At 43.3% G+C, this 23,314-nt stretch overlaps 1 protein-coding gene across 1 annotated transcript in view; it reads left to right on the top strand.

Annotated features, from left to right (window-relative positions):
- PSMG1 (proteasome assembly chaperone 1) overlaps window positions 1-23,314 on the top strand; it is a 197,110-nt gene that overhangs the window by 149,063 nt on the left and 24,733 nt on the right. The gene's annotated exons all lie outside the window — the stretch shown is intronic.

Genomic DNA, 23,314 nt, shown 5'->3' with positions numbered 1-23,314 from the left:
CATGTAGAAAGGTGGAGAAGCATTGAATTGGATGGAGCCAGATCTGTTTTCTGTCTCAGCTCAACTATTCATGAGCCATGTGGCCTTGGCAGGTCCCTTGTGCTCTCTAAACCTTCATTTCCTTGCCTGTAAAAACAGATAGCAACACTTGCCTACTTCATGGCACTTTTGGGAATGGGACAACCAGAGAACATTTGAGAAATGCTTTGTAAATTGCAAAGTACAAGATAGATTGGCGTTCTCTCTCAAAAAGCAGGGACTTATCTTAGTTCTTATCTTAGTATCTTTCCAAATGGGGAGGACAGGGCCTTCTATGTAGCATCAGTAAGTGTTTGCTGCATGACATTTTTATTAATTCCATTTTAGAAAGATTACTTGAATAGCTGTAGGACTAAAGACCAGGCACTTGGTCAGTGTCTTTCCCACTCATCAAGATGTGTTTTGGTTCAGAGAATTTGGACTAAGGGGTCTGGTTTAAATAAATACCAAAGCATGCAAAAGTTTTCCTTTGGGACTGGAGACTGGCTGTATTTTTACCTTTGTTGTTGTTGTTGTTAGTTGCTCCAACTCATGGCAACTTTATGAACAAAACATCGCCTCGTCCTGCTCCATCTTCATGATCGTCAGTATGTTTGCATCCATTGTTGCAACCATTGTGTATTTCTGAGTGCCTTCCAACTTAGGGGGCTCATGTTCCAGCACTATATCTGACAATTTTGTGTTGTGATACATAGTGTTTCCACTGGATAATTTCCAGAAGTTGTTAGCAGGCCTTTCTTCTTAATTTGTCTTAGTCTAGAAGCTCTGGGAAACCCATCCGCCATGGTGACCCTGCTGGCATTTGAAATACTGGTGGCATAGCTTCTAGCATGATAACAAAATGCAAATCATCACAGGAGGACAAGCTGACAAATAAGTAGTTCATTTTTACCTTTAGCCAGGTGTGTTAGTTTCTGTGGCTCCTGTAACAAAGCAGCCACAAACTGGGTGGCATAAAGCAACAGAAAATTATTTTCTTATAGTTCCGAATGCTACAAGTCCAAAATCGAGGTGCTAGCAGGGCCACGCTCTCTCTGAAGGCTCTAGGGGTAGAGTCCTCCTTACCTTTTCCTTGTTTCTGATAGTTCCTGGCAATCTTGCTATTCCTTGGATTGTAGATGTGGTCTTCTTCCCTCTCTGTCTCCGTGCCTCTTCTTTTCTTCTTTAAGGACACCAGTCATTGGATTATGGCCCATTCTAATGACTTCATCTTAACTTGATTGCATCTGCAAAGATCCAATTTTTCAAATAAGGTCACATTCACAAGTATTGGGGGTTAGGACTTCAGCATGTCTTTTTTTTTTTTTTAAATAATATTTATTGAGCTTTAAGTGAATGTTTACAAATCAAGTCAGTCTGTCACATATAAGCTTATATACACCTTACTCCATACTCCCACTTACTCTCCCTCTAATGAGTCAGCCCTTCCAGTCTCTCCTTCTGTGACAATTTTGCCAGTTTCTAACCCTCTCTACCCTCCCATCTCCCCTCCAGACAGGAGATGCCAACACAGTCTCAAGTGTCCACCTGATACAAGTAGCTAACTCTTCATCAGCATCTCTCTCCAACCCATTGTCCAGTCCCTTCCATGTCTGATGAGTTGAGCATGTCTTTTTTTGAAACACAGTTCAACCCATACACCAGATGTTCACTGAAGCTTCCAAAAAGGAGACCATTTAATCAATAAGGAAGATGCCAAGAAATGCTTTGTTGCATAAAGCTCCAAAACAAAATCCATGGACACAGAATTCCCAATATCTATGAGAAGGGTTTGGGGCATGAGTATCTCCTCTCATTGAAAATTCGAGCCTCCTTGTTGAAAATCTGAACAGCATTTTATGGTATTTTTCCCTAGGCAAGAGTGGCCACTTATGGAAACTCTGTAATCCAAATTATAGTTGTTTTAATAACTTGCCAAAAATAACAGAAAGTATAATACCTTTATCTGGGACATTCTTTAGTATATTCAAGGGACCTGCAATATTTGAGGGGAGAAGACTAATTATAGTAGCAGATGGTGGTGTGTCCTGGCATCTCTATCTGCAACGCTCTGTGTCACTTATCTATGAGGATGTATTTGTGTGTGTGTGTGAATGCCAATTCTGAGATCCACATATAGCAACTGTTTGAATTAGTCAGGTTAGGCCACTACCAACAACCCAGATATTTCAGTGGCTTATCACAATACAAGTTTATTTCTTACTCATGTGAAGTCGTGTTGGTGGTGGAAATTTGGGGGGGGCAGGTGGAGGAAGTCTGCTCCACACAGTAATTCAAGGAATTCAAGTAATTCTTCTGTCAAATGGCGGTGCCATCCTCTAGGGCCTTAGAATCCTCTCTATCCAGGCAATAAATGTGGGAAGAGTGTGGATGGAGGCTCACATAGAAAATTTCTGTGGGCTAGACCTGGAAGTGGCGTATAATCCTTCCACCCACATTCTTTTGGCTAGAACTTAATCACATGTCCAACTATCTGCAAGACTGACTGGGAAATTTGGTCTGGCTGTGTGCTTAAAAAGCATAGGAACACATGACAGGAACATGTGTGGACACAGGACATTCTCTGTCAGCCTGATCTACCCACAAATTGGTAAATCAAACCATCCCAGAAACGGGAAAAAAATATTTTATTTAATCATAAGATAGTAAGTTAATTTCTACAATATTTCTTCCGAATTCAGTTGCTTTTCAACTCAGGGAGAAGGTTTTTAAAATTATTTTTTTATCTTGTTACTAAATTTTTTCTCAGCATTTGGGAAGGCTCCATGGGCCAAATTTAATTTTTCTGTATAAAGGTCTTAAGAAAGACATCTTTTAAAAATACTGTTAAGAACTGTGAAGAGCCTGAGACTTTAGCCTGTTTTTAAGCTAACAAGTTAGTTTGTCACAGTTTCATGGATGGATGTTGGGAGAAGACATGAGATTCCCGGGTCAGAGATTTTATCTGTCTTGTTCACTCCTGTATACAAGTGCTTAGAATACTACATGGTACATAGAATCCTCAATAAATATTTGTGAATGAACGAATAAGTAAATAATAGATATTATTATGACCTACTTTCATCAAACCCCTTCCTCCCTCTGTGTCCACCTATTTCAGTGAAGGATATCATCTTGCTCTCAGTGGCCCAAGGGCCACTCTCAACTATTGCATGCCATGAAAACACATGGTTGTTATTAGCTGTGTTGATTTGGCTCCCAATTGATGGTGACCACATGCACAATGGAAAAAAAATGCTACCAGTCCTACAACATCCCCATGATTGCTTGAGGATTGGATGATGTTTTGTTGTGATCCATAGGGTTTTATTGGCTGATTTTCAGAAGTAGGTCTCCAGGCCTTTCTTCCTAGTCTGTTTTAGCCTGGAAGCTCCACTGAAACCTGTTCAGCATCAGAGCAACATGCAAGCCTCCACTGACAGATGGCTGATGACTGCGCATGAGGTGCATTGGCTGGGGATAGAACCTGGGTCGCCTGCATGGGAGGCGGAATTCTACCGCTAAACTACCACCACCCCTACACGAAAGCACATACTTAACTGTTTAAAAAGATACTCCTTCCGTGTCCAGTGAATGTTGACTTGATTCTATCGGTATTCACACCACACTTTGGGAAACAAGATCTCAATGCTCTAGTCGGCTTGGAGTTAAGAGGAAGGATGTAGAGGGATTGGCAGCTGCCTGCCTGTGAAGAATATTGCAGCCTTAAGAAGGGGGTATAGATGTTACTCTGTAAGCAGCTGGGGTTCTCTGAGGCCAGGAGTGAGGGTAGTGACGTGATCAGCTTTACAATTTAGGAATATAAGTTCAAAATATTTTATTTGAAACATTTGGGGTAAATGTGTTTGGGAATTCAGAATTTTGGATCTTAGAAAAGTTATACAGCATGTTGTTGTTGTTAGCTGCCTTCAAGTCAGCTCCCAACTCAGAGAGACCCCATGCTCAATGGAAGTGATGCTGCCAAGTCCCTCGCCATTCCCATAATTAGTTGCAGATTGGACCCTTGTAATGCATAGGGTTTTCATCGACCAGTTTTCAGAAGTAGATAACCAACCCTTTTTTCCTAGTCCGTCTTAGTCTGGAAACTCCACTTAAGTCTGTTCAGCATCATAGCAACATGTAAGCCTCCACTGACAGATGGGTGGTGGCTGCATACGAGGTGTGTTGGCTGGGAATCGAACCCTGGTCTCCCATGTGGAAGGTGAGAATTCTACCACTGAACCACCAATGACCTCAATACCAGAAAAACAAAACAAAACAAAAGCCGTTGCTGTCGAGTCTATTCCAACTTACAATGATACTGTAGGACAGAGTAGAACTGCCTCATAGGGTTTCTAAGAAGTGGCTGGTAGATTCAAACTGCTGACTTTTTGGTTAGCAGCTGTAACCCTTAACCACTGCACCACCAGGGCTCCCATATATATACTTTATATAATATGACATCCCTCCTGGGGTCTGGGGCAATGCCCTGTAACATATCAATGTTTCTCTAGTAAGATACATAATTTCATTAAGTGGAATAAAGACCAGAAATAGCCTCATATGAGTTCCAGTCAGCTTGTAGGATCAAATGAGCTATGAAGAACATTTGGTTTCATGGATTTTTAAAAAATTTCCTGATTGCGAGAGGGATCTTACTTGGCCGTCAATGTGGAGCCTGGGTGAAGAGGGGAAGACCGATCCCATGGTGAGCTGCTGAGAGGCTTTGCTGTCTCTGGGGGACACTGGTGGGGCCTGGCTGAGTCAGTGCAGAGCAGATGGAGACACGTAGACTGGCTGGGAGCTTTCCAAGAAGTGGAATTGGTAGGACTTGGCCATTGTGGGGGAAGCAAGGAAGAAGTACAGCCTGAATGATGTCTGAGTGTCTGGCCTGAACCCCTGCATGAGCAAAAGAATCAGATTATTACCCCTAATCCTGCCATGTGGTCAGTGCTGTACAAAAGGAGTGGGGAAAGTGTTCTAAAAAACCATAAGAGGGACTCCCACCTCTTCCCGAACAGCCCTTTTTCTTTATATTTGGATTAATTATTTATAAGGGCCCTTTTCATTTTGGTAAATTGATCCTTTTATCTTCACTCCAAGGAGTCCCTGGGTGGTGCAAATGGTTGAGCACTCAACTACTAGCCAAAATGTTGGCCATTCGAAGCCACCCAGACAGAGCTGGATGCCTCAGGAGACCAACCTGGTGATCTGCTTCCAAAAGATCACAGCCTTGAAAACCCTATGGAGGAACTCTACTCTACACACATGAGGTTGCTATGCGTTGGAACTGGCTTGACAGTGACTAATGACAGCAACAATCTTCACTCCATTGCCTCAGTTGGGTAGATGGCACATGGTGACAACAAGAAGCTCAGTGTTGGTCTTCTTCCTTGCACCTTGATTATTTTCTCTCTTAGCACTCTGAACTCTTGTTCCGGAAAAGCAAGCTCTTTCTCTGGGGTACTGGCTCTCCCTTCCCTCAACCACACTGTTCTAATGGAGACTGTCAATCCCAGTGCCAACACCCTGGCTGCAAGAGTGGTCCCTTCATTTAAGCAGGCCTGTCCAGTCCTCTCCTGGGATGTACTGAGTGGGAATTAAGAAAGGAAGGCAGCTCCACTATGCTGAGGATACTGAGTGGGATGCAAACATGGAAGCTTCTGGTGGCCATGTTGTCCCAATATATGAAACGGCTGGTCTGCAGGAGGAGAAAAGGAGGCTGACAAGCAGAGATGAGCCAAGGTGGGGATGGTGAGAGCAGTTCTGGAAGTGGCCCTCAGGCCATCTGCATATCAGCCTTTTCCTTGGTTTGAACCCTCCAGCCTATTGTTATTGCCTCCAGAGGATTCCAACACATGGTGACCCCATGTGTGCAGACTAGAACTGCTCCATAGGGTTTTCAATGACTGACCTTTCAGAAGCAGACCACCAGGAAGCCTGTCTTCCGAGATGTCTCTGGGTGGTTTCGAACCACCAAACTTTCAGCCGGTAGTTGAGTGCTTAACCATTTGTACCACCCAGGGACTCCTCACCAGCTTATAAATCCCCCTTTTGCCAAAGGTGATTTGAATTGCATTCTGTCACTTGCCACCAGAGTCTGGACTAATGCATAGTGTATTTATTCCTTTCTCTGGAATTCACCAGGTACATTAGCATAGTAGTAGCTCAGAGAAGTCACTTATTAAGAAACCTGTTTAGTATGATTTTATCCAGCCTTTTCCAGATTTCATGATCACCTGTTAATGTCCCTGTGAAGGACTGTACTGTGGACCATATTTTGGAAACTAAGATAGGGTCTTCCTTTCTCGTACTTGATGAGTATAGAAGCTCTATTACATGGGGGTTGGAATAAATCCACCAGGGGCTCACTGAGAAACCCCACGTAAGGTTACCAGATTTAGCAAATACAAATACAAGACATCTAGTTAAAACTGAATTTCAGATAAACAATGAATTACTTTTTAGTGTAAGTATGTCCCAAATAGTTTATGGAGTTGCGTATTTTATCTGGCAACCCTATCAGGCCTTTTTATAAGCAGGTGGCCTCCTGGGTTCCTGGGCAGTTGCCAGGTACCACAAGAGCTGAGGCCATGCTTACCTTGGACCCAGTGAAAGAGGGGCTCAGAACTTAGCTTGTTTCACTCCAGCACACAGAGCTTGGGTTTTTGCCCCCTCTGTGCAGTTATGGAAATCTGGCCACTTGAGGCCAACAGAAAGACAAAAATGAGAGAAGAATTCATCTGAGCATAAAGCAGCTTGCTCATGAAGCCTAAAATACCTTGAAGTGTGTAGCTTCAGGGAGTGTTATGGATTGAATTGTGTCCCCCCCCCGAAAAAAAAAATATGTGTTGTAAATCCTTACCCCTATGCTGATAGACTCAACATAAAACAAAAATCCTCACAACTGGACCAATAAGCAACATCATGATAAACAGAAAAAAGATCGAAGTGGTAAAGGATTTCATGGAAGCAGCAGTCAAGAAATCAAACGACATATTGCATTGGGCAAATATGCCGCAAAAGGCCTCTTTAAAGTGTTGAAAAGCAAAGATGTCACTTTAAAGACTGAGGCGCTCCTGACTCGAGCCATAGTGTTTTTGATTGCCTCATATGCATGCGAAAGCTAGGTGATGAATAAGGAAGACCAAGGAAAAATTGATGCATTTGAAATATCATGTTGGTGAAGAATACTGAATATACCGTGGACTGCCAAAAAGCAAACAAATTTGTCTTTGAAGAAATATGGAAACCCTGGTGGTGTTGTGGTTAAGAACTATGGCTGCTAACCAAAAGGTTGGCAGTTCAAATCTACCAGCCGCTCCTTGGAAACCCTATGGGGCAATTCTACTCTATCCTATAAGGTCACTATGAATCAGAATTGATTTGATGGCATTGGGTTTGGGTTTTTTTTTTTTTTTGGGAAGAAGTATAGCCAGAATGCTCCTTAGAAGTGAGGATGGTGAGGCTTCAGCTCACATACTTTGGACATGTTATCAGGAGGGATAAGAAGGACATCATGCTGGGTAAAGTAGAGGGTCAGTGAAAAAGAAGAAGACCTTCATTGAGATGGATTGACACAGTGGCTGCAACAATGGGCTCAAGCATAACAATGGTTGTGAGGATGGCACAGGACCGGGCAGTGTTTTGTTATGTTGTATATAGGGTTGCTTTGACTCAGAACCGCTATGAGTCAGAACCAACTCGATGGCACCTAATAACAACAATATACCTATAGACGTAATCCCATTTGGGGACAGGATTTTCTTTGTTATGTTAATGGCCCATGTCAGTGTAGGGTATGTCTTAAGCCAATCACTTTTGAGATCTAAAAAAGCAGATAAAGCAAACAAGCAAGCAAGCACAGACAGGAGAAGATAGACGCCATGCCACATGAAGATCACTGAGGAACTGAGAAACGGAAGCTGAAGAGACAAGGATGATCCCCCAGAGTCAAGAGAGTGAAAACCTTCCCCTGGAGCCAGTGCCCTAAGTTTGGGCTCTAGCTTCCTAAATTGTGAGAAAATAAATTGTTTGTTAAAGACATCCACTCGTGGTATTTCCGTTATAGCAACATTAGACAGCTAAGACAACGGGTAAATAGCATTGTTATCTTCACAGCCCACAAAGGAATATTTTTTATTATTGCTCTTCTTCGCTTGGTGGTTTTATAAATTGTCCCGAGTTGGCTAAATTATGGGCCTGGTATAATAGACAAAATGTTGTTATTGTTGTTAGCTGTTGTGGAGTCAATCCCTGACTCACGGCAAGCCCATGCACAAAGGAAGGAAATGTTGCCTGGTCCTGCGCCATCCCCATGATTGGTTATGGATTGAATCATTGTGATCCATAGGGTTTTCACTGGCTAATTTTTGGAAGTAAATCACCCAGCCTTTCTTATGTAGGCTGAAAAATGGCTTCCAGAAGACATTCATGTCCTAATCTCTAGAACCTGTGACCTTACATGGCAAAAGAACTCAGCAGATGCGAGCAGGTTAAGGGCTTTGAGATGGGGACATTAACCTGGATTATCCAAATGGGCCCAATCTAATCATAAAAACAAACAAATAAACCCAAATGACCCAAATCAGTTGTTGTCAAGTCGATTCCTATTCATGGCAACCCCATGAGTGCCAGAGTAGAACTGCTCCATAGGGTTTTCAATGGCTGATTTTTTTTGCAAGTTGGTTGCTAGGCTTTTCTTCCAAGGTTCCTCTGGGTGGACTTGAACGGCCAACCTTTTGGTTAGCAGCTGAGCACATTAACCATTTTTACCACACAAGAGTCCATAAAAGTGCAAGAGGAAGGCAAAAGGTGGGCCAGAGAGATGTGATAAGATAACTCAGCCTGCTGCTGCTGGGTTTGAAGATGGGGAAAGGGGCCATGAGCAGCCTCTAGAAGCTGGAAAAGGCAAGAAAATGGATCCTCCCCTAGAGCTTCCAGAAGGAACGCAGGCTGGCTGATACCTGATTTTAGCCCCGAGTTACCTGTTTCAGAGTTCTGACCTTCAGGATGGTAAAAGGCTAAATTTGAGTTGTCGTAAGCCACTAAATCGGTGGTAATTTGTAACAGCAGCAACAGGAAACGAATACACCTGGGGAGAAGAGAGCGGGGCTCACCAGAACTATCCCTGCTGGTAGGATCTGGCTGATGCTGTGATGTGTGGCCACCTACCTGAGAGTTTCCGTTGGTGTGATGAGCCCGACGGGGAATGGATAGTTAGTGGGTGGGCAAGAACAGAGATTGGAAAGTCTCTGAAGAGGTTTCCAGCCTAGGCTGGAAAAGGAGCCAGAAGGGAGTGTGCTGGCTCCTCCATCCCTGTTACTGTGAGTCTTCAATTTGTATCAAAGGGCTTGGGGACAGGTGGGGAAGAGAGAAGTTAAAATTAGCACCCAATGCTATGTGGTTCAATAAAACCAAACCCTTTCTTGTGGCAGTGTGAGAAAATGATCTTTCTTCCCCTGGTAGGTTATCTGTGACTTTCCAAATTGTCTCACGTCGGTGTGATGAAGATCTAGAAAGCTTGTATGAGGCCTATTTTCCTGGCTATATTATAGCTTTTTCTTTTTTCACTTCCTATTTTAACATTCTTTCTTCTCCTGCCGGCCTCTCCCTCATGGTTTTCCAGTGGGACTTGGAACTTAATGGAAAAAAAAAAAAAAAGGTCAGGTGAGACTTGAAATGAATGATATAAATTTCTAAAAGCAGAATGTAAATAAGGAAAAATGTTCAAGTAACTTCTTAAAGAGAAGGAAGAGAAAAAAATGAAAGGAAAATCAATGTTGAGATTAATCAATAGCCATGAAAAGTCAGGGATGAGTTGGGAAGAGAAGGAAAGAAAGCGAAGGGCCCCAAAGAAGAGCATATATAACGTGCAGGTGACTCCTGTCTGTCCAAGACAGGCAGATAGATGGACATACAACAAGAAAAGGAAGACTGTGTATTTCCCATGAACATTTAGAAAGACATAAGAAGGGATGTACAGGGCAGTGGTGGTTAGTTCAGTGGTAGAATCCTTGTCTTCCATGCAGGAGACCTGGGTTCGATTCTCAGCCAATGCACCTCATGTGCAGCCATCACTCATCTGTCAGCAGAGGCTTGCATGTTGCTATGATGCTGAACAGGTTTCAGCGGAGCTTCCAGGCTAAGACAGACTAGGAAGAAATGCCTGGCTGTCTACTTCTGAAAATCAGCCAATGAAAACCCTATGGCTCAAAATGTTATCATCCGTAACAGCAGCATTTTTTTCTGTGGTGTCATCATGACTTGGGGGCCAACTCAAGAACATCAGGAAGGGATGCGTGATTCACAAACATCATCGTATGATTTTTCTATTTTCATCTATTCGATGTGTTTTCTTAAAGCTGTATCATATTAGAAAGAGCAAATGACTTTTGGAATTATGCACCGTCTTTCTAGAACTTTCTGAATAGTAATTTTATTAATTTGTATTGCAAAATCTTGGAGCATAAGTTCCATTTTCTTCCAGAGCACGGTATCGTGGTGCCATTTTGTTTAATGTACAAAGAATGCCATTTTTAGCTTGGCTCCAAATATACAGCTGATGCTTACAGCTGAAAGAGATAGAGTTCATGACCTTATACTTGAATGTATTTGATTTGTGAAAAATGCAGTATGCTTTGATCTTAACTTGGGAAAACATGGCCAACATTATGGAACTCGTATGTGCTTGTTGAATGACTTTGTGGATTATTCAGTAGTCATCCTATGTAGAATTGCTTAGAAGTTATGAAATACAGTCTCTTGATACTGGTAATCAGCCTGTGCCTTTGAGCTGTTAAATAGTCTCCATACGAAGGTGCTTCCAAACACTCGTGTGTAGACGTGCTTTTCGGTGCATTTCCCAATTATCAGAGCTTTCATCTGCAGCTGTTTCTCAAGTACTTATCACTTGTGTTAATTATGCTTTGTTAGTTTGTTAAAACTTTGTATCCATCTAATCATAACATTGTAAGAAAAGCCAATAATTTGTAGGTGATGGCAGATGGTGGGGATCAAGATAGTTGCCAAAGAGAGAAGTTAATTTATAGAGCTTATCACAATATTTTTGTCTTCAAATTTCCTTTCTTTTTCTCCTGCACACTTTGTTTTGTTTTGAGGACATGAGTCTTTGAAGTACTTTTTCCCCAGAAGGTCTCTGTGGTGCCAATTCTCCATGGCAACTGTTGAAAACACACCAAAACATTTTCTAACAAAACAAAACAACAATAATAATAAAATTACTGGAAGCAAGGGTGAAGAACAGCCAAGGCAATTAAGAAGTTTCTGAATAACAGAGCAGTCATATCTGCAGTTTCAAGTCCCATCATGTTGAAAATTGTCATTGTCTTGAATTCCTATGAAGAGAAACCTTTCCGGTTCCTTTGAAAGCCCTCAGGTATGACTGTTTCAGAAAAACAAGCGTAGTTTCTGGTTTCCCTTGGGGAAAGGGAAGATGGGATACTTTTTCTTCTGTTGAGCAATGTGTGAATTTGTGGGATTCCCTTGCGTAAAAAGCTTCAGAGCAGATGGCATCGATGTGATAAATGACCGTGTGTCTGTCAATAATTTGAAATCCTGGGGAAGTGCTCTTGGGTTGGCCGGAAGACAGGGGCTGCATGCCCTCCCTGGGAACAGGATATTTGAAGATGAATGGGTTCTCCATCATAACCCCCAAATATTTCTAGGCAGGCATCTAGAAAGGACAGACCAATAAGCTCATGCTTTAGCTGAGAAAAGGAGTCCTGGTGGCACAGTGGTTAAGAGCTCGGCTACTAACCAAAAGGTTGGCAGCTTAAACCCATCAGCTGCTCCACAGGGGAAAGATGTGACAGTCTGCTTCTGTAAAGATCACAGCCTTGGAACACTTTGGGGCAGTTCTACTCTGTCCTATACGGTCGCTATGAATTGGAGTTGACTCGACGGCAACGAGTTTTTGGTTTTAAGCTGAGAATGTTGACCGATCTGACTCAGCCATTGAGATGGCTGGACTCACCCTCCAAGGCTTGCTCTTAGCAAATGTGGCTCTGTCTATGCAATCTGGACTCCAGAAAGTTGGCAAAGAGCTGCAATTTTGCCGGTGTAGCCTCTAAATGAGGTCCGTGGGTGATGCAAACGGCTTGCACTGGACTAGTAACCTAAGGGTTGGTGGTTCAAACCACCCAGTGGCTCCATGGAGGAAAGGCCTGATAATCTGCTTCTGTAAAGATTAGAGCTGCGAAAACCCTAAGGAGCAGTTCTACTCTATAATACACGGGGTCGCCATAAGTCAGAATTGACTTGATGACAACGACTTTTTTTTTCGGGTAGCCAAAGGAAGAGTTCCTGGAGGCTCTTGTTCTGACTTGAAATTGCTACAGTGAAACCTCGTGAGAGCTGGAACTAGGTGGGACTGTCTTGTTTTTCCAGATCTCGCAAGTTTTCCACCTTTGGCAGGTTGCAGGCTTATCACTTTTCTGTCACTTACTATTAGTGGAAAATATTTGAGTTTTCCTTCTTTGACAGGTGTCCTCCTTACACAGGTTCCAACTTTTGTAGGTTTAATGTAGTTATTTACTAACCTGGAAAGCAGAACGTCTTCTAATGGGAGCAGTGATATCTGAATGGCTCTTTATTTGGATCTTGGCTATTGTCATGGTGGAATTGAGATTTCTTGTGGGTAGACAATCCTGTTCATGGAGCCTCTGGCTATAAAGACATAGCCAACCCCAGAGGCTGGTGCCCCCACCCAGAGACTTGGGTATCTGAAGATGGAAGGGCTCATATTTGTGCCTTTCTCTTTTGGCTCTCTGTGGGCTGATCCTTTCCTTGAGGAACAAATACTGAATCTCCTCTTTCGTACATTGGATTCCCATGAATCTCAAAGTCCTTGACAGAAATCTTCTACTTTTGAAGAGTTTTTTCCAAAGAGTTCTCTTGAGGGCCACAAGCCATAAGAAGTGAGTGAGCAGTTAAACTATATTGACATAGACTTCAAGAAACATTGGGAATGCCTCCAAATCTAGGACTCTGCCTCTTCCAGGGTGGGGTCCCTTTTCCTTCTCCATGAAGCACTTTTTCCTTCTTGGGCTGCTTCTTCCCAACAAAAGCCTGGGTTGGAGGCTCTTTACAAGTAGTCCTTGAAGCTTCAAAACTATTGTTTACCTCCTTGCGACAAAGTATTCCAGAACTAAAGAGCCTGCTGCTCTGCCTGATGTTCCTGAGAGAGGCTGGAGGAAAAGTATCTTCTAGTGAAAGCTGGACAATGGAAAAGGAAGACAGAAGAAGAAATGATGCACTAGAACTGTGGTGTTGGTGAAGAATATTGAATATACCACAGACTGCCAGAAGAATGAACAAATCAGTTTAGAAGAAATACAACCAGGATGCTCCTTAGAAGTAAGGATGGTGAGAGTTTGACTCATTTACTTTGGACATGTCTTTGGGAAAGACCAATCGCTAGAAAAGGACATCGTGGTTGATAAAGTGGAGGGTCAACAAAGGTGAGGGAAACCATCCATGAGATGGATTGACCTAATAGCCACAACAATGGATTCAAATGAAGATGGTACAGGACCAGGCAATATTTTGTTTTGTTATACTTATGTATAACACTGTGAGTCATGTGAGTTATGTATAACACTGTGAGTCAGAGTCAATTTGACAGGAACTAACAAACAACAGTAGGGGTTGGCAACTTTTTCTGTAGAAGTCCAAATGGTAAATTAGGCTTTGCAAGCCATCTAGACAACTACTCAACTCTGCCATCACAAGAGCAGTCATCAACAATACGTAAATGACTGGCGTGACTATGTGCTTTGAAAACTTTATTTACAGAAACAGGCCGTGGACTGTATTTGGCCTGTGGGCTATAGTTTGTTGACTCCTCATTTATGTACTAACTGCCACTTCCTGTAAAAAATGAAAGCAGAACAATAATTAGTTTCTTAATATCTCAGCTTGTTAAATATAAAAGCATAATTATATCACCCTGTGAAAAGAACAGAATAGATTGAGAAATGTAGACAACACTAGTGGAAGATGGAAAACTAAAGCAAAACCTGTTTGCATAAAGTTGATTTGACTCATAGTGACCCTATGGGACAGAGCAGAACTGCCCCATTCGGTTTCCAAGGAGTGGCTGGTGGATTCGAACTGCTGACCTTTTGGTTAGCAGCCGAGCTTTTAACCACTACACCACCAGGGCTCAGTGGAGGATGGTGGAGGGTACCTAATATTCCACAAATGGGAGCAAAGGTTGGGAGAAAGGACTTGGAGGATGGAGAGGGTCAGGGGGGTTCTCAGGTGTAGTAGTGCTTAAGGTAGGTCTTAAAGATGAAGTAGGAGTCAAATCCAGGAAGGGTGTTCAGGGAAAGCCAATAGCCCATGCCCTACGTGGAGAGGCAGCAGAGCACTGAGTGTGAAGGGTCAGCACTCATCTGGTGTGTCACTGTCTTAGTCAAGGAGGCCAATTTCAGTAGCAGAGGAGCCTGGAAATGCAGGGCCAAATAGTAGAGGGTCTTGTACCTCCTGTGAAGGAATTTGAGCTATCTCCTGTAGAGGCTGTTGAGGGGTTTTAAGCAGGTGACACATGTGATCAGAACTGAGTTTTACAAAGACCACTTGGACTTGGCAGGTGGTAAAAAGGGGAAATAAGAGGAGGGTGGGGTCCCTGGAAACTTTGGGAGCTGATTCCCTGTCTTGAGGACCCTCAGGTGAGTTCTGAGTCTGCTGCTAGGTTAGTCCAGCGTCAGGGGTAGTAATTCCTTGTTGTTAGCTGCTGTCAAGTCAGCTCCGACTCATGGTGACTCTATCTGCAAGGGAATGAAATGCTGCCCAGACCTGTGCCATTCTCGTGACTGGTTGGGGATTGAACTGTTGTGATCCATAGGGTTTTCCTTTATCAGCTGATTTTTGAAAGTAGATTGTTAAGCCTTTTTCATACTCTGTCTTAGTGTGGAAGCACCACTGAAACCTGTCCAACATCATAGCAACACCCAAGCCTCCACTGAGCTGGCTGCTGGCTGCCTGTGAAGTGCACTGGCTAGGAACTGAATCAGGTCCCCTGCGTGAAAGACGAGAATTGTACCACCGAACCACCACTGCCTTCTGTAATTCCTTGGAGTTCCCCAAATTCAGCCATTCATGTGCCGTATGAGCTTGGACCAGTTTTTGAATTCCTCACCAAACCTGGAAAATAATAGTGATGGTACAGTCACCAAATGACAGAAAAGCATTTCATAGAAAGGGCGAGACTGAAGTCTAGTTGTGATGATAAACTTTATTAATATGACCAAAACCAAACAAACCCATTGCTGTCGAGCTGATTCTGACTCATAGTGACTCCATAGGACAGAGTAGAACTGCCCTACAGAATTCCCAAGGAGCAGCTCATGGGTTTGATCTCCCGACCTTTTGGTTACCAGGTGATCTCTTAATCACTGCACCACCAGGGCTCCATTCATTAATACAGTGAGAGCTTAATAGTGTGTTTTCCACTGCAAAGGTAGGTTAAAGAAAAAGAAAGGGAGGAAGGAAGGAAAGAAGAACAAAAGAAAGAGAGAGAGACAGAAAGGGAGAAAGAGAGAGAAAGAGAGAAAGAAAAAGAAAGAAAGGAAGGAAGGAAGAAAGACAGGAACATCTACCCTGAATGGAGAAGGTGAATAAATTATTGGTTTCACTTGAGGGTCATTAAGAGTCGCCTAGACATCCACCAACCCAAATCATTTGGAAGTGCATTGGCCCCCCTGCCCCCCAATTTTGGCTGTATGGGCATTGGAGGAGGTATTAAGTCATCTTTCCCAGTTGTGAATCAGGGGACTTATAGACATGGTAGGCACTCACCTAATTCCATCTCGTACCTGCAGGTGAGATTATTACTCATCCTACAAACCCCAGCAGGCTTTGTGGGAAAGTCCAGGGGTATGTATACGCATTATTCACCCTTGCTAATGAATAAGTCATCTGTGTAGACAACAGAGTTGCACTGGGGAATGACTTCAGGAACTTGGAAGAAAGTTATGAGCATGTCGAGTTTGAACCTTAAAGTAAATTGCCTGTTGGCCTTTAGGCTGAATGCCAAGAACAGGAACAGCCCAGGCTTTTGGGGCTGGATCTTTACACAGAGAGCGGCTCTGTCCAGCAGCCTCAATACCAGTGTATAGGAACACAGCCTAACAAGTATTTCCCTAAGGTTGCACAGGCCTAACCCTCACTCTGTGCAATTTGGCTGACAGTCTACTGAGTGGAAGGGGATTTCTGTGAACTGAGGTGGCAGTGGGAAGGGAGAGTGACCAGCTAAGTGTAGAGACCTGAGGGGCACCCCCCACACCACTCAGAGGGGCTAGACAGAAAAGAAAGGCCTTCTGGTGCCAGCCACCTTAGAAAAGAAAGAACACAGTTTAAAATGAAGGAAATGTTAGAGACTTTTGGGGTAGGGCTCGCTTATGGGAAGAAGGAGCTTTTGTGAGTTTTATTTGCTGTTTCAGGGTTAGAGCTCTAAACGTGAAGCAGAATGGGAGGCTACAGCAGCTAGTGTGCACCCTAACAAAGAAGCTGGAGCCAAGAAGGGCCACGTTGATGTTGGGAAGTTAACAGTGGCACCACCATTAGCATGGGGTTAGGACACATGCTGCTGGAGGCTGGGTTCAGTGGTCTCTCCCCTTGAGACTCCACCTAGTGTTTAAGGCCAAGGGTTGAAAGAAGATGTGAATTCAGGTTGAGAGCAAAGAAGGGGATGAGCAACCTCTAAGAAAAGATCAACTCTAAACTGCTAAGGAGTATACCGAGCCCCATGCTTTGTTGTAGTTGTTAAACTTCTGACTACGGTTGCCAGATTTAGCAAATGAAGGTATAGAATGCTTTAACAAATGGTGCTGGGACAACTGGTTATCCACATCCAAAGAATGAGCTTGGACCCCCTACCTCACACCATACACCAAAATTAACCCAGAATGGATCATAGACCTAAATGTAAGAACTATAACCATAAAATTCTTAGAAGAAAACACAAAGGCAAATCTTCATGACCTTGGATTAGGCAATGATTTTTTAGATATGACACCAACAGCATAAGCAAAAGTAGATAAGATAAAATAGAGAAATTGGGCTTCTGCAAAATTAGAATTTTGTGCTTCAAAGAACATGATCATGAAAGTGAAAAGACAACCCACGGAATGGGAGAAAATATTTACAAATCATATATCTGATAAGGGACTTGTATCCAAATATACGAAAAGCTCTTAGAACTCAATAATAAAATACACAAACAGCCCAACTAAAAAATGAACAAAGGATCTGAATAGACATTTCTCCAAAGAAGATACATAAATGGCCAATAAGCACAAGAGATGCTCATTAGCCATTAGGGAAATGTAAATCAAAACCGCAATGAGAAACCACTTCATCCCCACTAGGAAGACAATGATGTGGAGAAAATTAGAACCCTCACACATTGCTGGTGAGAATATTAGAAAAAAAAAGTTGTACACTTGCTTTGGAAAACAGTGTAGCAGTTCCCCAAAAGGTTCATAGAATTACCGTAAAACATAAACAAAAACAAACAAAAAAACTATTGCAGTTGAGTAGGTTCCAACTCATAGCTACCCTATAGGACAGAGTAGAGCTGCCCCACAGGGTTTCCAAGGAGTGGCTGGTGGATTTGAACTATTGACCTTTGGTTAGAAGCCGATCTCTTAACCACTGCGCCACCAGGGCTCCAGAATTACCATATGACCCAACAATTCAACTCCTAGGTTGAACTCAAGAGAAATGAAGGGGTATGTCCACAGAGAAACTTGCACAAATGTTCATAGCAGTATTATTTGTAATAGTGCAGAAGTGGAAACAATCCAAATGTCCACTAACTGATGATTGGATAAATAAAATGTGGTATATCCATGCAATGGAAATTATAAGGCAACAAAAAAGAATCAACATAAAGGAACCTTAAAAAGATGCTAAGTGAAAGAATCCAGTCATAAAAACTCACGTGTCATATGATCCTATTTTCACAAAATGTCCAGAATGGGGAAATCTGTAAAGACAGAAAGTGGATTAGTAATTGATAGAGGCTGGGGGTAGGGGATGGGAAGTGACTGCTACTGGGTATGCAGTATCTTTTGGGGGGTGATCAGAATGTTTTAGAGTTATTGTATTGCATAACTCTGTAAATATACAAAAACCATAGAACACTTTAATTGGATAGTACGTAGAAAGCCCAATAAAATTAGATTTGAATTGTAGATAAACAGTGAATCATTTTTTCATGTAAGTATGTCCTGCGCAATATTTGGGACACACTTATACAAAAAAAAATTCATTGTTTATCTGAAATTCAGATCTCACTGGACACCCTGTATTTTATCTGGCGCCTCCATGTCTGAGTGTACTTCAGTGTTACGAGACTAATGTTAAGCCTCATTCGCTGCCTTATTATTCTCCTAGGCTACTAGAAGGAGACGCCAAGTCAACCGGGAGGCTCAGGAGCTCATAGACCCACGAGTGGCTTGCTCCAATTCTCTGAATGCCCTGCCTTCAGCTGTTTCCTTGCTTACCTCTAAACAACTTGTCAACCATCCCTGCCTGCAAGGGTGGGTTTTCCGAGAAGCTCTCGGAGATGCTCCTGTGAAAATGCAGGACTTACCTCTTACATGGAAAATAGCTCTGTTCTTTTCTGCCTGTTGCCCCATAGGACGAGCTCTTCTTCCTTGGACCTTGTCTGAAGTCAAGTCTGGCCCACTGCTTTTCTGGTTACATTCAGATAATCAAAAATTCTCTGGGTACCTTAAAACAAACAAACAAAAAAACCAAACCCGTTGCGGTCGAGTCGATTCCGACCCCTAGCGACCCTATAGGACAGGATAGAACTGCCCCATAGAGTTTCCAAGAAGTGGCTGATGGATTCAAACTGCCGACCTTTTGGTTAGCAGCCATAGCTCTTAACCACTGCAATACCAGGCTGTAGTGGCCTGAACAAATTCATTAGAATTTTTGGATTCTACCTCATGATATATCTGTTTGCTTTATTCTTAAAATGTATACATTCATTACCAGCTGGAGCTCTGGTGGTGTAGTGGTTAAGAGCTTGGCTGCTAGCCAAAAGGTCAACAGTTCAAATCTATCAGCTGCTCCTTGGAATCCCTAAGGGGCAGTTCTACTCTGTCCTCTAGAGTTGCTATGTGTCGGAACTGACTTGATGGCACCTAACAACAACAACTACAACAATTACCAGTTAAGTGCTTGACTTCCTCACTCCCCTCCACCACATTTCGACCCTTACCCACAGTTTTTCCGGTAAAATCTCTGCTCTGGGAACCCATGGCACACCCTCCTGGCTCACACCCAGTGAGCAAATCTCCCAATCAGATGATCACTGAGCCAGTTCTTGGGACTCGTGCTCCCCACAGGGTCATCCTTGTGACCTGGTGACCACTAGGTACTCCTTGGAAACCATATCGGGCTATGAGTTGTAACTGACTCGACAGCAGTGGGATCAGGGTATGTGGAAGACTTGGGTTTGATTCCCAAGCAATGCACCTCATGCGCAGCTGCCACCTGTCTGCCATTGGTGGTTTGTGTGTTGCTATGACGCTGAACAAGTTTTAGTGGAGCTTCCAGACCAAGACGGACTAGGAAGAAAGGCTTGGTGATCTACTTCTGAAAATCAGCCAATGAAAACCCTGTGAATCACCATAGGCCAATTCCATTGTGTGTGGGGTAGCCATGAGTTGGGGACCAACTTGAGGCAGCTAAGAACAGCAATGCAATTATCTGATGTTCTCCGTGCACTGGGCATTCTAATAACCACCAGGAGAAGCTCTGTACCCTGCTAGCGTAGGTCTCTAAAATATTGTCTGGCAAGGACAAGTGATGGCCTCTCTGGGATGTTCAGATGGTGGGTTGATATTGTGCTGCCTGACCTTCTCTTCTTTAAGTGCCGTGTGATTGCTGAGGATCTCTGTTCCCAGCTGCCAGGGCTCCAAGGCATTCTGTGGAAAATTGTTCTGAAACTTTTCCTAGAATCATCATTTCCTCAGATGAGTACAGAGGGGTTGGAGGAAAGGATACAGTCAGCATTACTACTTACTCGGACCTGAGGGTGAGATCCGCCACCCGTATGTCAGTTTGTCGTACTGTGGTAGCTTGCATATTGCTGTGATTCTGGAAGCTATGCCACCAGTATTTCACATACCAGCAAGGTCATCCGTGGTGGAAAGTTTTCAGCAGAGCTTCCAGACTAAGACGCACTAGGAAGAAAGGTCTGGTCACTTACTTCTGGAAATTAACTAATGAAAACGCTATGGATCACAACAGAATATTGTCCGATACAGTGCTAGAAGATGAGTCCTCCAGGTTGGAAGGTACTCACAATACACAGTGGCCACAACAATGGACTCGAGCAGACCAATGATCGTGAAGATGGTGCAGGACTGGGCAATGCTTCATTCTGTTTTACATGGGGTCATCATGAGTTGGAGCCAACTACGCAACAAGTAACAACAACAAAAGGGTGAGATGCTCAGAGAACCCTGCACAAATTCAGGAGATATCTCCAAGGTCAGAGCCAGTGTAAGAGACTATGGGTAGAGACCATTGGAAGGGACTTGAGATTTTCCCTTCAAAGCACAAAAGCCCTGTGACCCTGGTGACACTCAGTACACAACCTCACAGCCCTGGCCCCCTCCCCACCCCTCTGAGTCTGTCCAACTCTTAAGGTGCTTAATTTGCAGTGGAACCTCTGTCCTTAAGAATAAATTCTATCCTATCCCAAACATTTGTTCTGAGTGGTGAACTAGGTGCTGGTGCTCATTTAAGTGCTTTGTACACATTTCTCTTCAGATCCTTACACCAGCCCTGCTTCTGCTAAGTAAATTGCCTAAGGCCATGGAGCTAGAAAGCACTGAAAGCTGACTTTGGACTTTTGTCAATCTATTCCACGGTCCATGGTTTAAGCACTATCTTAGTTCCCTGGGACTGGTGCAATAAAGAACCAAAGTGGGTGGTTTTAAAACCAGAAATGTATTGTCTCACAGTTCTGGAGGCCACCTGTCTGAATTCAGGGTGTCTGTAAGGCCATGTTCTCTCTGACGGCTCTTTCTTTGTCCTCCTAGCTTCTGGTAGCCCTAGACATTTCTTGGGTTGGTGATATATCTTCTCACAGCCATCCCGCTCTTTCTGTGTCTCTTTTCCTCTTTTATAGACTCTACTCAGATGGGATTAGGATCCACCGTCTTCCAGTATGACCTCATGTTAACTGATAACATCTTAAAAAAATTTATTTCTGATCAAGGTCAAGTTCACAGGTATCCAGATTGAATTGTGTCCCCCTAAAATGTGTGTCAATTAGGCCATGATTCCCAGTGTTGTGGGATTGTCCTCCATTTTGTGATTTTCCTACCTGTTATAAATCATAATCTCTGCCTGTGGTTAAAGAGGATTAGGGTGGGATGGAACACCCTTGCTCAGATCATATCCCTGATCCAATGTTAAGGGAGTTTCCCTAGGGTGTGGCCTGCACCACTTTTATCTTACAAGAGTTAAAAGGAAAGGGAAGCAAGCAGAGAGTGGGGGACCTCATACCACCAAGAAAGCAGTGCCGGGAGCAGAGCATGTCCTTTGGACCCAGGGTTCTTGTGCAGAGAAGCTCCTAGTCCATGGGAAGATTGATGACAAGGACCTTCCTCCTGAGCAGACAGAGAGAGAAAGCCTTCCCGTGGAGCTGATGCCCTGAATTTGGACTTCTAGCCTACTGGACTGTGAGAGAATAAACATCTCTTTGTTAAAGCCATCCACTTCTGGGTTTTCTGTTACAGCAGCACTAGATGACTAAGACAGAATTCAACATATCTATTTGGGAGACACAATTTAATCCATAACAGCTTTATTGCCATTCATTTCTCAAAAACTCAGGTCAGACTTGTCTTCTCTTTGAAAGTTTCTTGACCCTCTTGGTTGGGAGTTTCTCCCTTTTTCGTGTTCCCATAGCTCTTTGTGCTCCTACAGGACAAAGTCTATTGTGTTTCCTTTACTTGTTTACCGATCTGACTCCTCCATTAGACCTTGTCGTTGTTAGTTTCCATCAAGTTGGCTCTGACTCATGGAGACCCCATGCCCAGTCCCATGCCACCCCTGTGACCACTGGCATGCTTGAGTCCATTGTTGTGGCGACTCTGTATTTTGAGTACCTTTCAACCTAGGGGGCTCATCTTTCAGTACTATATTCTTTTTAAAAAATTTTTAAATTGTACTTTAGATGAAAATAGTTTCTCAATGAACAGTTAGTACATATATGGTTTTATGACATTGGTTAACAACCCCATGACATGTCAACACTCTCCTTTCTTGACCTTGGGTTCCCTATTACCAGCTTTCCTGTCCCCTCCTGCCTTCTAGTCCTTGCCCCTGGGCTAGTGTGCCCCTTTAATCTCATTTTGTTTTATGGGCCTGTCTAATCTTTGGCTGAAGGGTAAACCTTGGGAAAGACTTCATCACTGAGCTAAAAGGATATCCAGGGGCCATACTCTCAGGGTTTCTCCAGTCTCTGTCAAGCTAGTAAGTCTGTTTTTTTTGTTTTTTTTTGAGTTAGAGTCTTGTTTTACGTTTTTCTCTAGCTCTGTTTGGGACCCTCTATTGTGATCCCTGTCAGAACAGTCAGTGGTGGTAACTGGGCACCATCTTGTTGTGCTGGATTCAGTCTGGCAGATGCCGTGGCAGTTGTGGTAGTCTGGTCTTTTTTTGTGAGTTAGAAATTTGCTCTACATTTTTCTCCAGCTCTGTCTGGGACTCTCTATTGTGATCCCTTTCAGAGCAATCAGTCGTGGTAGCCAGGCACCATCTAGTTGTGCTGGACTCAGTCTGGTGGAGGCTGCGGTACTTGTGGTCCATTAGTCCTTTGGGCTTACCTTTCCCTCAAGTCTTTGGTTTCCTTTGTTCTCCCTTGCTCCCAAAGAGGTGAGATCAGTGGAGTATCTTAGATGATCGCTCACAGACTTTTAAGACCCCAGACACTACTCACCAAAGTAGAATGTAGAACATTTTCTTTATAAATGATGTTATGGCAATTGAGCTAGATGTTCCCCACAGCCCTGAGCCCAGCAATTTGGTCCCTCAGGGAGTTTGGATGTGTCCATGGAGCTTCTATGACCTTGCCTTGTACGAGCTGTGCTGGCTTCCCCAGTATTGTGTACTGTCTTACCCTTCACCAAAGTTACCACTTACCTATTGTCTATTAAGTGTTTTTCCATTCCCACCCCTTCCCTTTCTTGTAACCATCAAAGATTGTTTCTTTTTGTGTGTAAAGCTTTTCATGGGTTTTTAC

This window comes from Elephas maximus, chromosome 2, assembly GCF_024166365.1.
Source record: "Elephas maximus indicus isolate mEleMax1 chromosome 2, mEleMax1 primary haplotype, whole genome shotgun sequence".
NCBI lineage: Eukaryota > Metazoa > Chordata > Mammalia > Proboscidea > Elephantidae > Elephas > Elephas maximus.
The sequence above is the reverse complement of the archived record's forward strand: the minus strand, read 5'-3'. Positions and strand labels throughout refer to the sequence as shown.